Genomic DNA, 12,506 nt, shown 5'->3' on the forward strand with positions numbered 1-12,506 from the left:
CCCTACGCACATGGCATGCATGGGTCAGGGGTCTTTTCTTGATTCTCTGAGCACGTGGCGCCACCTCAACTATGATCGGCAGATGCACCCGGAGGACAGACTGCCACTCTGAGGACACCCAGGACCCAGGAGGTACAGACTCGGGCCAAGGACACTTGGACCCGCCTCAGTTAGCCACCGAGTTCTGCCGCCGTCTTCCCGGCGCCATTGCCTTATGAGCAGCCCGGGCGGATTGGGTTGGCGTCTGTTCTTTCCTGTCTATTCTGTGTTATCATCATTGGTTTTCAATTCAGGATCCACCACGCCACCCCCTTTCTATCCCCACCTGCGGGTCTGAGGCATGCCCAGTAGGACTGTTTCTGCCCCAGCTGCCGTTATGGCTGTTTCCCTGCTCTGGGGGAACATGGCTACAAGGCCGAGATCTGCTACCCGTCTTTCTGTGCTCCACACACATGGTATGCAGGGGGGCCGCAGGAGTCTTTCCCACCCCTGGATTGGCCAAGGGTCTGGGTTTACCAGCAGCACAAATGAGAAAAAAATGTAGGAGACTTAAATAATAAAGAGGGAAAGGAAAAAAGAAAATTTGTCTAAGAATGTCTAAAAAAGTCAGAGAAATAAACTAAAAGGTTATAGAGAGTTACAGCAAATGGTAAAAGTTATAGAGGGTTAAAGCAAGTTGTAAAAAGTTGGAGGTCAGAGAAAAAGATTGTTACAGAAAGTTATAGAGGGATAAGTAAGTTATAGAAGGTCAGAGGAAAGTTGTCAAAGGTCAGAGAAAAGGTTGTTACAAGTTAAAAAAAAAATGTAAACTGTGCTATGGTTTCTCATGTCAAAAATTTTAATCATATTAAGCTGATTTTGTTTTTAAAAAAAAAAGTCCTGTTTATTTCTCAAGTAATTTATGTATACTTGTTTTAAAATGTTCTGTTTCCTGGTTTAGCCAGCACATGGCCAACTGGTCACATGACTTGACTGGTCGCCATTTTGCTAAAATTAAAAAAAGGAATACTTAAACCGCCATCTTGACTAAAGATGACCGCATGGAAATTAGAGATACCATCTTAGAAACAAGTTTTTCAGTTAAGATTTAAAATGTTAATGCTTCTATATATTACAGAAAGACCTTAAGGGAATTTAAATTTCTTTTTAAAACCAGTTTTCAAATGTTTGTTTTTATTAATGTTTATACTTAAAGAGCTTCAATTTAAAATTATTCTTAAGCAAAGCCTGACAATGTAAAGTTCTTGTTTTATAAAAGATGCTAATCTGTTTGTGTTTTCAGAAGTTAAGTTTAGGATGTTGATAGCACACACCTTTAAGCTCAGGGTGTAGATGGCACACGCCTTTAATCCCACCATTCGGGAGGAAGAGGCAGATGGATCTTTATGAGTTCAAGGCCTGCCTGGTCCGGCAGATAGAATTCTAGAACAGGCTCCAAAGTCACAGAAAAACCCTGCCTCAGAAAGAAGTTAAGCTACTGTTTAAGGAATATAAGGTAGCTCTATGCAGTTTTAAGTTCAGCTGTGCTGTTTCAAACATTTTACTAAGTTAAAACCAGTTACAGTCAGACTAAAAATCATTTACAGAAATAAGACCTTACCTAGCCACCTGTGTGCTTCTTGTGTGCTTAAGGAAAGCAACTAAAACAGACCTCTAATGCTTCAGAGATCTTCAGAATATGGCATTTAAATTGTTATCTTTAAAGTTTAAAATGTCAGACTGCCAGATCCTGACAGTGACCCAAAGTCTCCAAAGAAGATTACGAGGCACCTCAGTTCCTGCACCTGGACCAGTGAGCGAGATGCTCAGATGTGAAACCTGCCGCCTGCCAGAACCTGGCCGAGACTGTGGACAAAGCTGCTGGACACTGGAAAATTGATTGCACCCCTTTGCCTAGACAAAACAAGGTCAGTCTTTTCCATGTCCCTCTTCCACAGGGAGGAAAAAACCTCTCACAGTATAGGCCTGGCGAAGATTGCTGGTCTTTGAGACAGCTGCCTCCAGCGGTAATGGAGAAACTTGGGTGTGGCTAACTGTATATAGACTGGCTTCTGTCACTTTTCAGTAGATTCGGATAAAGTATACCCTTCTCAGATCTCTGAAATATTACTGGTTGTCAGCTTGACAGCATCAGGCAGTCAGATCCACTATAGACTAGTCAGTATGTTAGCTGATAAAATAGTAACTACTGTTCAGGCACAAGCTCAAGATTTTTAAGTTTATTTTGGTTGTCATCTAAGTACAAACTTAAAGGGCTTTTCATCAGGCCAAAGGCACCTCTGTCCAATCCATACCTGGCTCTCTGGACAGAAGAAAAATGTACATGCTTATAGCCCAAATCTGTAGTTTTTGCTAAATATGTTCCTGCTGTTTAAACAGATATCCAAATATCTGCTTTTTCTACACTGTGGGCTTCAGAAAATAAGTTTTAACCTCTGTTCCTAGTTTAAACATGTCTTAAACAGGTTTCTGCTTCTGGCTGACATCTGAGTATCAGTTGCTGACTACAGGCTGTTCTAAATAGACTGCGAGCCCTAGACTTGCTATGGATGTGAACCAGTTCAGCTGATATGGACACCCCCTGTCTCTGCAACAGTGTCTGCTAACCAGAAGCCCCTGATGGATTCCCCATTGCCTAAATTCCTTTTTGCTTTTGACTAGCATTTCAACCTTCTGGGGTCCCTAACTTCGTCCCAAAGTCAGCAGGAAGCAGTTTGGAAAAGAATTTCGCCGTCCATTTTCCCTGGTTAAAATGCTAAGTCAAAGGGAACTCCCTTGCATGGGGATGCCAGTATCTATCACTCCCTGATGGGGATGCTAGAGAGACAGCAATTCCATGATTGGAATTTACAAAAAAGAAAATGGGGGAATGAAGGAACCAGCTTCCTTTTGGCAGCCATTACAGCCAAACACATGCTTGCCATAAACCTGCCTTGGTCACGTAGAGGTCAGATGCCTGTCTCGTGACAAGGAACCCATCAGAAGTTAGTCACTAGAAAGTCAGGTGCCTGTCTCGTGACAAGGAACCAATCAGAAGTTAGCTGGTGACGCTATGCTTTACGACCCTGGGTGTGCTTTACGGACAAGCGCACGACAATGACGTAGAGAGCTTAGCAACCACCCTGGGAGGGCCTATGAGCCATAACAACCAGTTGACCAATCAACACAGGGCAAGCCCTCCAAGCCTGGAGGCACACCAATCGTGAGCCTGTGCGTACCCCTAGACACTCCCCTTACGCTGCCCTATAAGATCTTTTGGGAGACCCAAGGAGCCGTCTTTTTTTAGCCGTCTGCCATGGCGGGTGGGTGAAAGACCCGAGCTAACATGGGGTTAGCTCGTAAAACTACAATAAAGCCTCATGCAGTTTGCATCAAGCTTTCGCCTCCATTCTGTGTTTGGGGTGGCCGCCGTCCTGGACTAAGATTCTGAAAGCCTCAGCTTTCTGAGGGTCTAACAGTGGCAGGGTTTCTCTGTAGCTTTTGGAGCCTGTCCTGGAACTTGCTCTATAGACCAGGCTGGCCTTGAACTTACAGAAATCTGCCTGTCTCTGCCTCCCTAGTGCTGGGATTAAAGGCATGTGCCACCACCACCACCTGGTGAAGAAATATTTTTCTATCACTTGGCAGCAAGCCAAGGAAATTATAAGGACGTGTCCTACTTTTTCTTTGTATAACCAAACTCCACTACCTGAAGTAATCCAAAAGGTACCCAAAGAAATGAAATTTGGCAAAGGGATATGTTTCATTTTGTGGAGTTTGAAAAATTATAGTATGTGCATCATACCATAGATACATATTCAGGATTTCAGTGGGCAACTACTTTGATCTCTGAAAAGGCTGATTCTGTAATCAGACATTTATTAGAAGTTATAGCCATTATGAGAATACCTGTACAAATTAAGACTGATGATGCTCCAGCATATGTCTCTAGTAAAATGAAACAATGTTTTACATATAACATAAAGCATATTACAGGTATACCACGCAATCCTACAGGACAAGTAGTTATAGAAAGTAGTTATAAATCTAATTGTACTTTAAAACATATGCTTAATAAACAGAAAGGGGTGATAAAGACCCCCAGATATAGATTACACAATACTTTATTAACTTTAAATTTTTAAATGCTAATGAGAAAGGAATGACAGTTGTGGAGAGACATTGGATAGTAGAAAATAGATGATGAATTAAATAAGCCTGTGTACATCAAATATGTGTTGACCTCAGAATGCAAACCAGGATACATGTTATGTTGGAGAAGAGGTTTTGCTTTTGTTTCCAAAGGAGAAGAAAAGCTATGGATACCATCAAGATTTATAAAGATTAGATTCAAACAAGAGAGAACTCTTGATTAGGAGAGGCAATAGTTCATCAAACAGCATGGCCATTCAATCTAAGCTAATTTATAAGACTAACAAGTGCCTTTCATTGTATCAGATATAACCTGCCAAAAAAGAAAAATCCACAAAGTTAGGGGCAGGGTTTTGTTTTTTCTTTCCAGGAGAATAAAAGCATCCTACTAAGGAATCTGAAGACTGCTGGACAAATGAGACATTGTAAGAAAAAGGACAAATCATCAAGAGAAAATTTCCCAAGAAAAAGAGTAACTTGGCTTAATGGTATATAATGGTCTCTAATGGCATGTTTCCAACAGGGTAAACTTTACAAATCTTCTCAAATGTTTGTTTCTGCTATTCTCTACAGATATATAAAGCTCATGATCTTTTTGTAGTTCCAATTCAATTAAAAATTAAAGCTTCCTTGGAGTTGGATCTTGACTTTCTCCCTCAGTAAATCCAAGCATGCTTGTTAAAGTAAAATCCAAAATCTCTGTCTCATGTCAGAAGAGCTACCTGGTATGGGACAGAAGAAAACCAAAACTTTCCTTAAGGTATAAATATTTCAAAATTTATAGGAAGATATATATATATATATATATATATATATATATATATATATATATATATATCTTCCTATATATATACACTTTCTGTCATGATATTAATGGTCATATAGAATACTAGTTCTAGAAATAGGCTTCATCTACCTTCTTTTTTCTCCATTTTTTAATTTAAATTAGAAACAAGATTGTTTTACATGTCAATCCCAGTTCCCTCTCCCTCCCGTCCTCCCCTACCCCCCCCCACTCCCCCAGCTAAAACCCTACCTATCCTTTCTGCTCCCACTAGATGGTGAGGCCTTCCATAGGCTGTCATCAGAGTCTATCGTATCCTTTGGGACAGGGCCTAGGCCCACCCCCGTGTGTTTTGGCTCAGGGAGTATTCCTCTGTGTGGAATGGGCTCCCAAAGCCCACACCTATGCTAGGGATAAGTGCTGAACTACTGCAGGAGGTCCTGTAGATTTCTGAGGTTTCCTCACTGAAACCCATGTTCCTGGGGTCTGGATCAGTCCCGTGCTGGTATCCCAGCTATCAGGGTAACAAGAGTTCCCCGATGTTCAGGTCAGCTGTTTCTGTGGGTTTCACCAGCCTGGTCTGGACCCCTTTGCTCTTCACTCGTCCTTCTCTGCATCTGGATTCCAGTTAGTTCAGTGATTAGTTATGGGTGTCTGCTTCTACTTCCACCAGCTGCTGGATGCGGGCTATTGGGTGGCATATAAGTCAGTCATCAATCTCATTATCAGGGCAGGGCATTTAAGGTAGCCTCTCCTCTGTTGAATAGATTGTTAGCTGGTGTCATCTGTGTAGATCTCCAGACATTTCCCTAGTGCCTGATTTCTCTGTAAACCTAAAATGTTTCCCTCTAGTATGGTATCTCCATTCTTGTTATCTTCTATTCTTCTCCTGACTCAACCTTTCTGCTTCCTCATGTCCTCTGCATCCCTCCTTTTCTCCCCTTCTCATTCTCCTAGCTCTCTCCCCCCCTCTTCCTGTGCTCCCAATTTGCTCAGGGGATCTTGTCCCTTTCCCCTTCTCCAGGGGAGCATGTATGTCTCTCTTAGGGTCCTCCTTGTTTACTAGCTTCTCTGGCAGTGTGGATTGTAGGCTGGTAATCCTTTACTGTATGTCTAAAATCCGAATATGAGTGAGTACATACCATGTTTGTCTTTTTGTGATTGGGTTACTTTGCTCAGAATGGTTTCTTCTAGTTCCATCCATTTTTCCTGCAAATTTCAAGATTCCATTTTTTTCCCACTGAGTAGTACTCCATTGTGTAAATGTACCACATTTTCTCTATCCATTCTTCAGTTGAGGGGCATCTAGGCTGCTTCCAGTTTCTGGCTATTACAAATAGTGCTACTATGAACATAGTTGAACAGATGTCCTTGTTGTATGAATGTGCTTCTTTTGGGTATATGCCTAAGAGTAGAATTGCTGGATCTTGTGGTAGACTGATTCCCATTTTCTCAAGGAGTCGCCATACTGATTTCCAAAGTGGCTGTACAAGTTGGCACTCCCACCAGCAGTGAAGAAGTGTTCCCCTTTCTCCACATCCTCTCCAGAATAAACTGTCTTTGGTGTTTTTGATTTTGGACATTCTGACAGGAGTAAGATGGTATCTCAGAGTTGTTTTGATTTGCATTTCCCTGATGGCTAAGGATGTTGAGCACTTTCTATGTGTCTTTCAGCCATTTTAGATTCCTCTATTGAGAATTGTCTATTTAGTTCTGTACCCCACTTTTTAATTGGATTGTTTGGTGTTTTGGAGACTAGCTTCTTGAGTTCTTTGTATATTTTGGAGATCAGCCCTCTGTCAGATGTGGGGTTGGTGAATATCTTTTTCCAGTCTGTGGGCTGCTGTTTTGTCTTGCTGTGTCCTTTGCCTAACAGAAGCTTCTCAGTTTCAGGAGGTGCCATTTATCAATTGTTGCTCTCAGTGTCTGTGCTACTGGTGTAATGTTCAGGAAGCGGTCTCCTGTGCCAATTTGTTCAAGGGTATCTCCCACTTTGTCTCCTAATAGGTTCAGTGTGGCTGGGTTTATGGGTCTTTGATCCATTTTGACTTAAGTTTTGTGCAGGGCTTGGGTCTGTCTGTAGTCTTCTACATGTCTGCATCCAGTTATGCCAGCACCATTTGTTGAAGATTTTCTCTTTGTTCCAGCATATAAATTTGGATCGTTTGTCAAAAATCAGGTGTTCATAGGTGTGTGGGTTAATATCAGGGTTTTCAACTCTATTCCATTGGTCTACCTGTCTATTTTTGTGCCAATACCAAGCTGTTTTCAGGACTATAGCTCTGTAATAGAGCTTGAAGTCAGGGATGGTGATGCCTCCAGAAGTTCCTTTATTGTACAGGGTTGTTTTGGCTATCCTGGGTCTTTTGTTTCTCCATATAAAGTTGAGAATTGTTCTTTCAAGGTCTGTGAAGAATTGTGTTGGGATTTTGATGGGGATTGCATTGAATCTGTAGATTGCTTTTGGCAAGATTGCCATTTTTACTATGTTGATCCTGCCTATCCAAGAGCATGGGAGATCTTTCCATTTTCTGGTATCTTTTTTAATTTCTTTCTTTAGAGACTCAAAATTCTCATGGTACAGGTCTTTCACGTTTTTTGGTTGGTGTTACCCCAAGGTATTTTATGTTGTTTGTGGCAATTGTAAAGGGTGATGTTTCTGTGATTTCTTTCTCCACCAATGTGTCATCGGTATAGAGTAGGGCTACAGATTTTTTTGAATTAATCTTGTATCCTGACACTTTGATGAAGGTGTTTATCAGCTGTAGGAGTTCCCTGGTAGAGTTTTTTGGGTCACTTATGTAGACTATCATATCATCTGCAAATAGTGAGAGTTTGACTTCTTCCTTTCCGATTTGTATTCCCTGTATCTCCTTTTGTTGTCTTATTGCTCTACCTAGAACTTCAAGGACACTATTGAAGAGATATGGACAGAGTGGACAGCCTTGTCTTGTCCCTGATTTTAGAGGAATTGCATTGAGTTTCTCTCCATTTAATTTGATGTTGGCTGTTGGCTTGCTGTATACTGCTTTTATTATGTTGAGGTATGTTTCTGTTATCCCTGATTTCTCCAAGACCTTTATCATGAAGGGGTGTTGGACTTTGTCAAAGGCTTTTTTAGCTTCTAGTGAGATGGCCATGTGTTTTTTTCCCCTCAGTTTGTTTATATGGTGGTTTACATTGATGGATTTTCGTATGTTGAACCATCCTTGCATCCCTGGGATGAAGCCTACTTGATCATGGTGGATGATTTCTCTGATGTGTTCTTGGATTCAATTTGCCAGTATTTTATTGAGAATTTTTGCATCAATGTTCATGAGGGATATTGGTCTGTATGTAGTTCTCTTTCTTAGTTGTGTCTTTGTGTGGCTTGGGTATCAAGGTTATTAAGCCTCATAAAAAGAGTTTGGCAATGACCCTTCTGCTACTATTGTGTGGAATACTTTGAGGAGAATTGGTATTAGCTGTTCCTTGAATTTCTGGTAGAATTCTGCACTGAAGCCATCTGGCCCTGTTTTTTTTTTTTTTTTTGGTTGGGAGACTTCTGATGACTGCTTCTATTTCATTAGGGATTATCAGTCTATTTAAGTTGCTTATCTGTTCTTGATTTAATTTTGGTAAGTGCCATCTGTCCAGAAAATTGTCCATTTCCCTTTCGAATTTTGAGGACTATAAGTTTTCGAAGTATGAACTGATGATTCTCTGGATTTCCTCTGTGTCTGTTATGTCCCCTTTTTCATTCCTGATATTTTTAATTTGCATGTTCACTCTCTGCTGTTTGGTAAGTTTGGATAAAGGTTTGTCTATCTTGTTGATTTTCTCGAAGAACCAACTCTTGGTTATATTGATTCTTTGTATTGTTCTCCTAGTTTCCATTTTATTGATTTCAGCCCTCAATTTGATTATTTCCTGGCGTCTGCTCCTCCAGGGTGTATTGGCTCCTTTGTGTTCTAAAGCTTTCAGTTATGCTGTTAATTCTCTAGTGTCATTATTCTCCTGTTTCTTCATGTGGGCATTTAGCGCTATGAACTTTCCTCCTAGCACTGCTTTCAAAGTATCCCATAGGTTTGGGTATGTTGTGTTTGCATTCTCATTGAATTCTAGGAAATCTTTAATTTCTTTTTTTTTTATTTCTTCCCCGACCCAGGAATTGTGCAATTGGGTATTACTTAATTTCCATGAGTTTGTAGGTTTTCTGTAATTCGTGTTGTTGTTGAATTCTAACTTTAAAGCATGGTGGTCTGATAAGATACAGGGGGTTATTTCAATTTTTTTGTACCTGTTGAGGTTTGCTATGTTACCAAGTATGTGGTCGATTTTAGAGAAGGTTCCATGTGGCGCTGAGAAGAAGGTAAATTGTTTTGTATTTGGATAGAATGTTCTATAGATATCTGTTAAGTCTAATTGTGCCATAACTTCTATTAGTTCCTTTGTTTCTTTGTTAAGTTTCTGTCTGGTGTTCCTGTCCAGTGGTGAGAGTGGGGTGTTGAAGTCTCCCACTATAAGTGTGTGTGCGGTTTTATGTGTGATTTGAGTTTTAGTAATGTTTCTTTTACAAACGTGGATGCCTTTGTATTTGGGGCATAAATGTTCAGAACTGAGACTTCATCCTGATGGATTTCTCCTGTGATGAGTAGGAAGGGACCTCCTTCATCTCTTTTGATTGATTTTAGTTTAAAGTCCAATTTGTTGGATATTAGGATTGCTACCCCTGCTTGTTTCTTGGGTCCATTTGATTGGAAAATCTTTCCCCAACCTTTAATTCTTAGGTACCATCTGTCTTTGAAGTTGAGGTGTGTTTCTTGTATGCAGCAGAAGGATGGATTCTGTCTTCTTATCCATTCTGCTAATCTGTGTCTTTTTATAGGTGAGTTAAGACCATTAATGTTGAGGGATTTTTTTTTTTTTTTTGGTTTTTTGAGACAGGGTTTCTCTGTGGCTTTGGAGGATGTTCTGGAACTAGCTCTTGTAGACCAGGCTGGTCTCGAACTCACAGAGATCCGCCTGCCTCTGCCTCCCGAGTGCTGGGATTAAAGGTGTGCGCCACCACCGCCCGGCTTTTATGTTGAGGGATTTTAATGACCATTGATTGTTCATTCTTGTTCGTTTTTTATTTGTGATGGTGGTAAAATTATGTGTGGGATTCTATCCCTTTTTCCTTTTGGCTGTTGGTAAAGTGGGATTATCTATTGCCTATATTTTTCTGGTTGTAGTTAACTTCCTTGGGTTGCAGTTTTCCTTCCAGAACTTTCTGTAGGGCTGGATTGGTGGATATGTATTGTTTGAATCTGGTTTTGTCATGGAATATCTTGTTTTCTCCCTCTATATTGATTGAAAGCTTTGCTGGGTATAGTAGTCTGAGCTGACATCCATGGTCTCTTAGTGTAGGCAGAATATCTATCCAGGACCTTCTGGCTTTCAGAGTTTCCATGGAAAATTCAGGTGTAATTCTGATAGGTTTGCCTTTATATGTTACTTGACCTTTTTTCTTTGCTGCTCTTAATATTTTCTCTTTATTCTGTATGTTTGGTTTTTTGATTATTATGTGGCGAGGAGACCTTTTTTTTTTTTTTGGTTCAGTCTATTTGGTGTTCTGTAGGCTTCTTGTATTTTCATTGGCATGTCTTTCTTTAGGTTGGGAAAGTTTTCTTCTATGATTTTGTTGAATATGTTTTCTGCGCCTTTGAGTTGGATTTCTTCACCTTCTTCTATACCTATTATTCTTAGGTTTGGTCTTTTCATGGTATCCCATATTTTCTGGATATTTTTTGTTAGGGATTTGTTGGACTTAAGATTTTCTTTGGTTGATGAGTCTATTTCTCCTAGTGTATCTTCAACACCTGAGATTCTCTCTTCCATCACTTGTATTCTGTTGGTTATGCTTGCGTCTGTATTTCCTGATCGTTTACCCAGCTTTTCTATTTCCAGAATTCCCTCAGATTGTGCTTTCTTTATTGTCTCTATTTCAGTTTTTAGTTCTTGAACGGTTTCCTTGAGCGATTTGTTGATATCTTGTATTTTTTGGTTAGTTTTTTCTTCCATTTCTTTAAGGGATTTTTCTCATGTCCTCTATAATTTTCATGAAGATGTTTTTAAGGTCATTTTCTTCTGCTTCATCTGCATTGGGATGTTCAGGTCTTGCTGGTGTATGGTTCCTAGTCTCCGGTGGTGTCATATTGGGTTTCTGTTATTGAATGTGCTTTTACATTGTCCTCTTCTCATCCTTTCTTCTGGTGGAAGTAGCAGGAGTCTCTTCCTCTCCTGGTGGGTATGGGACCAAGGTAGATGCAAACAGTTCCATACTTTGATATCTGTCCTCTTGTCATGGATGGAGGTGGCACTGTTACTGGGGTCTTGGCAGTGTCCACGTGTGTTGGATCCCACTGCTGTTGGATCTGACGCCAGGGGCGTCAGATGTTTCTGAGCAGGGCCGCTTAACCAGAACCAGCGGGTTCTTCCTTTTATACCTCCCTAGTGAGGGATTATTGATCTCCCAAGTCCTGAGATCACCTTTGTGTGAGCTGTTTCTCTTTAGAACTGGATCAATTTCATGTAGCTCAGTGTGGCCTTGAACTAACAGAGATCTATCTGCTGGTCACTTGAGTCCTGGGATTAAAGATTTGTGCCACCACTGCCTGGCTCTATGGCTAGCTAGTATGGCCGCTGGGATTAAAGGTGAGTATAACCATTGCCTGGCTCTATGGCTTGTGGCTAGCTTTGCTTTCTGTACCCTCAGGAAAGCTTTAATAAATCATAAATAATATACCACCACACTCATAGACTATTCCAGTTTGGGATTTCAGATTTCAAACTGAGGCTGGACAACAGCCGACTCTCCCAGGACTTGACCATTGTCTCAATTTTCTCAGGGTCTCAAAAAGATGCCATTTCCCACAGATATCAGGAAGTAATTTTAAGAACACGATGCCCACATTCCCAAGAGGTGGGGTAGGCGGCTTTTGGTTGTTTGGTGGATTATGGATGTTTGTCATTGTTTAGTAGGGTTGATTGTGAGTTGTTCCTGGTCATGGTCAGAGAAAAAACTAAGCAAAGGAGGTTAGATTCAGGGATCTCTTTCTGAAAAGAAAATAGGGGTATCGAGGAACAATAGGATAAAAAAGTAGATTATTGAATCTATAAAACAACTATTAATCTCAAATATGTTACACCAGTATGGATTTTTATATGTTGATACAAATTTAAAGTTATTTTTGTTAGAACATACTGTATGTATGTTTCTGTTCTTGTTTAAGGTATTTTACCTATGTAGCTCATTTAAAATGTAATGTGAAGTTCTAGTCCTTGAAAGCTATTTAGGATAATAAGAAATTCAGGTTAGTAGTTTGTCTTCTATAACAATAAAATTTGTGGCAATGTTAGGTATGTTGTAAAGGAGAAACACATTTTAGGTAGATGGGTGGTCTTCAAACACTGCAGAGACCTACAGAATATGGCATTTAGGATGTTTTAATAACCTAAGGCTTTCATGACAGTGAGGCAGGTCTGCTCCTGGCAGCACCAGTTTACTTAAGAAAAAAAAGGGGGGATGATGTGCATGGAAGAACCTCCATACGATGTTTGCTTTTATTGT

The sequence above is a fragment of the Cricetulus griseus genome, chromosome 4, assembly GCF_003668045.3.
Source record: "Cricetulus griseus strain 17A/GY chromosome 4, alternate assembly CriGri-PICRH-1.0, whole genome shotgun sequence".
In the NCBI taxonomy this organism is placed as follows: Eukaryota; Metazoa; Chordata; class Mammalia; order Rodentia; family Cricetidae; genus Cricetulus; species Cricetulus griseus.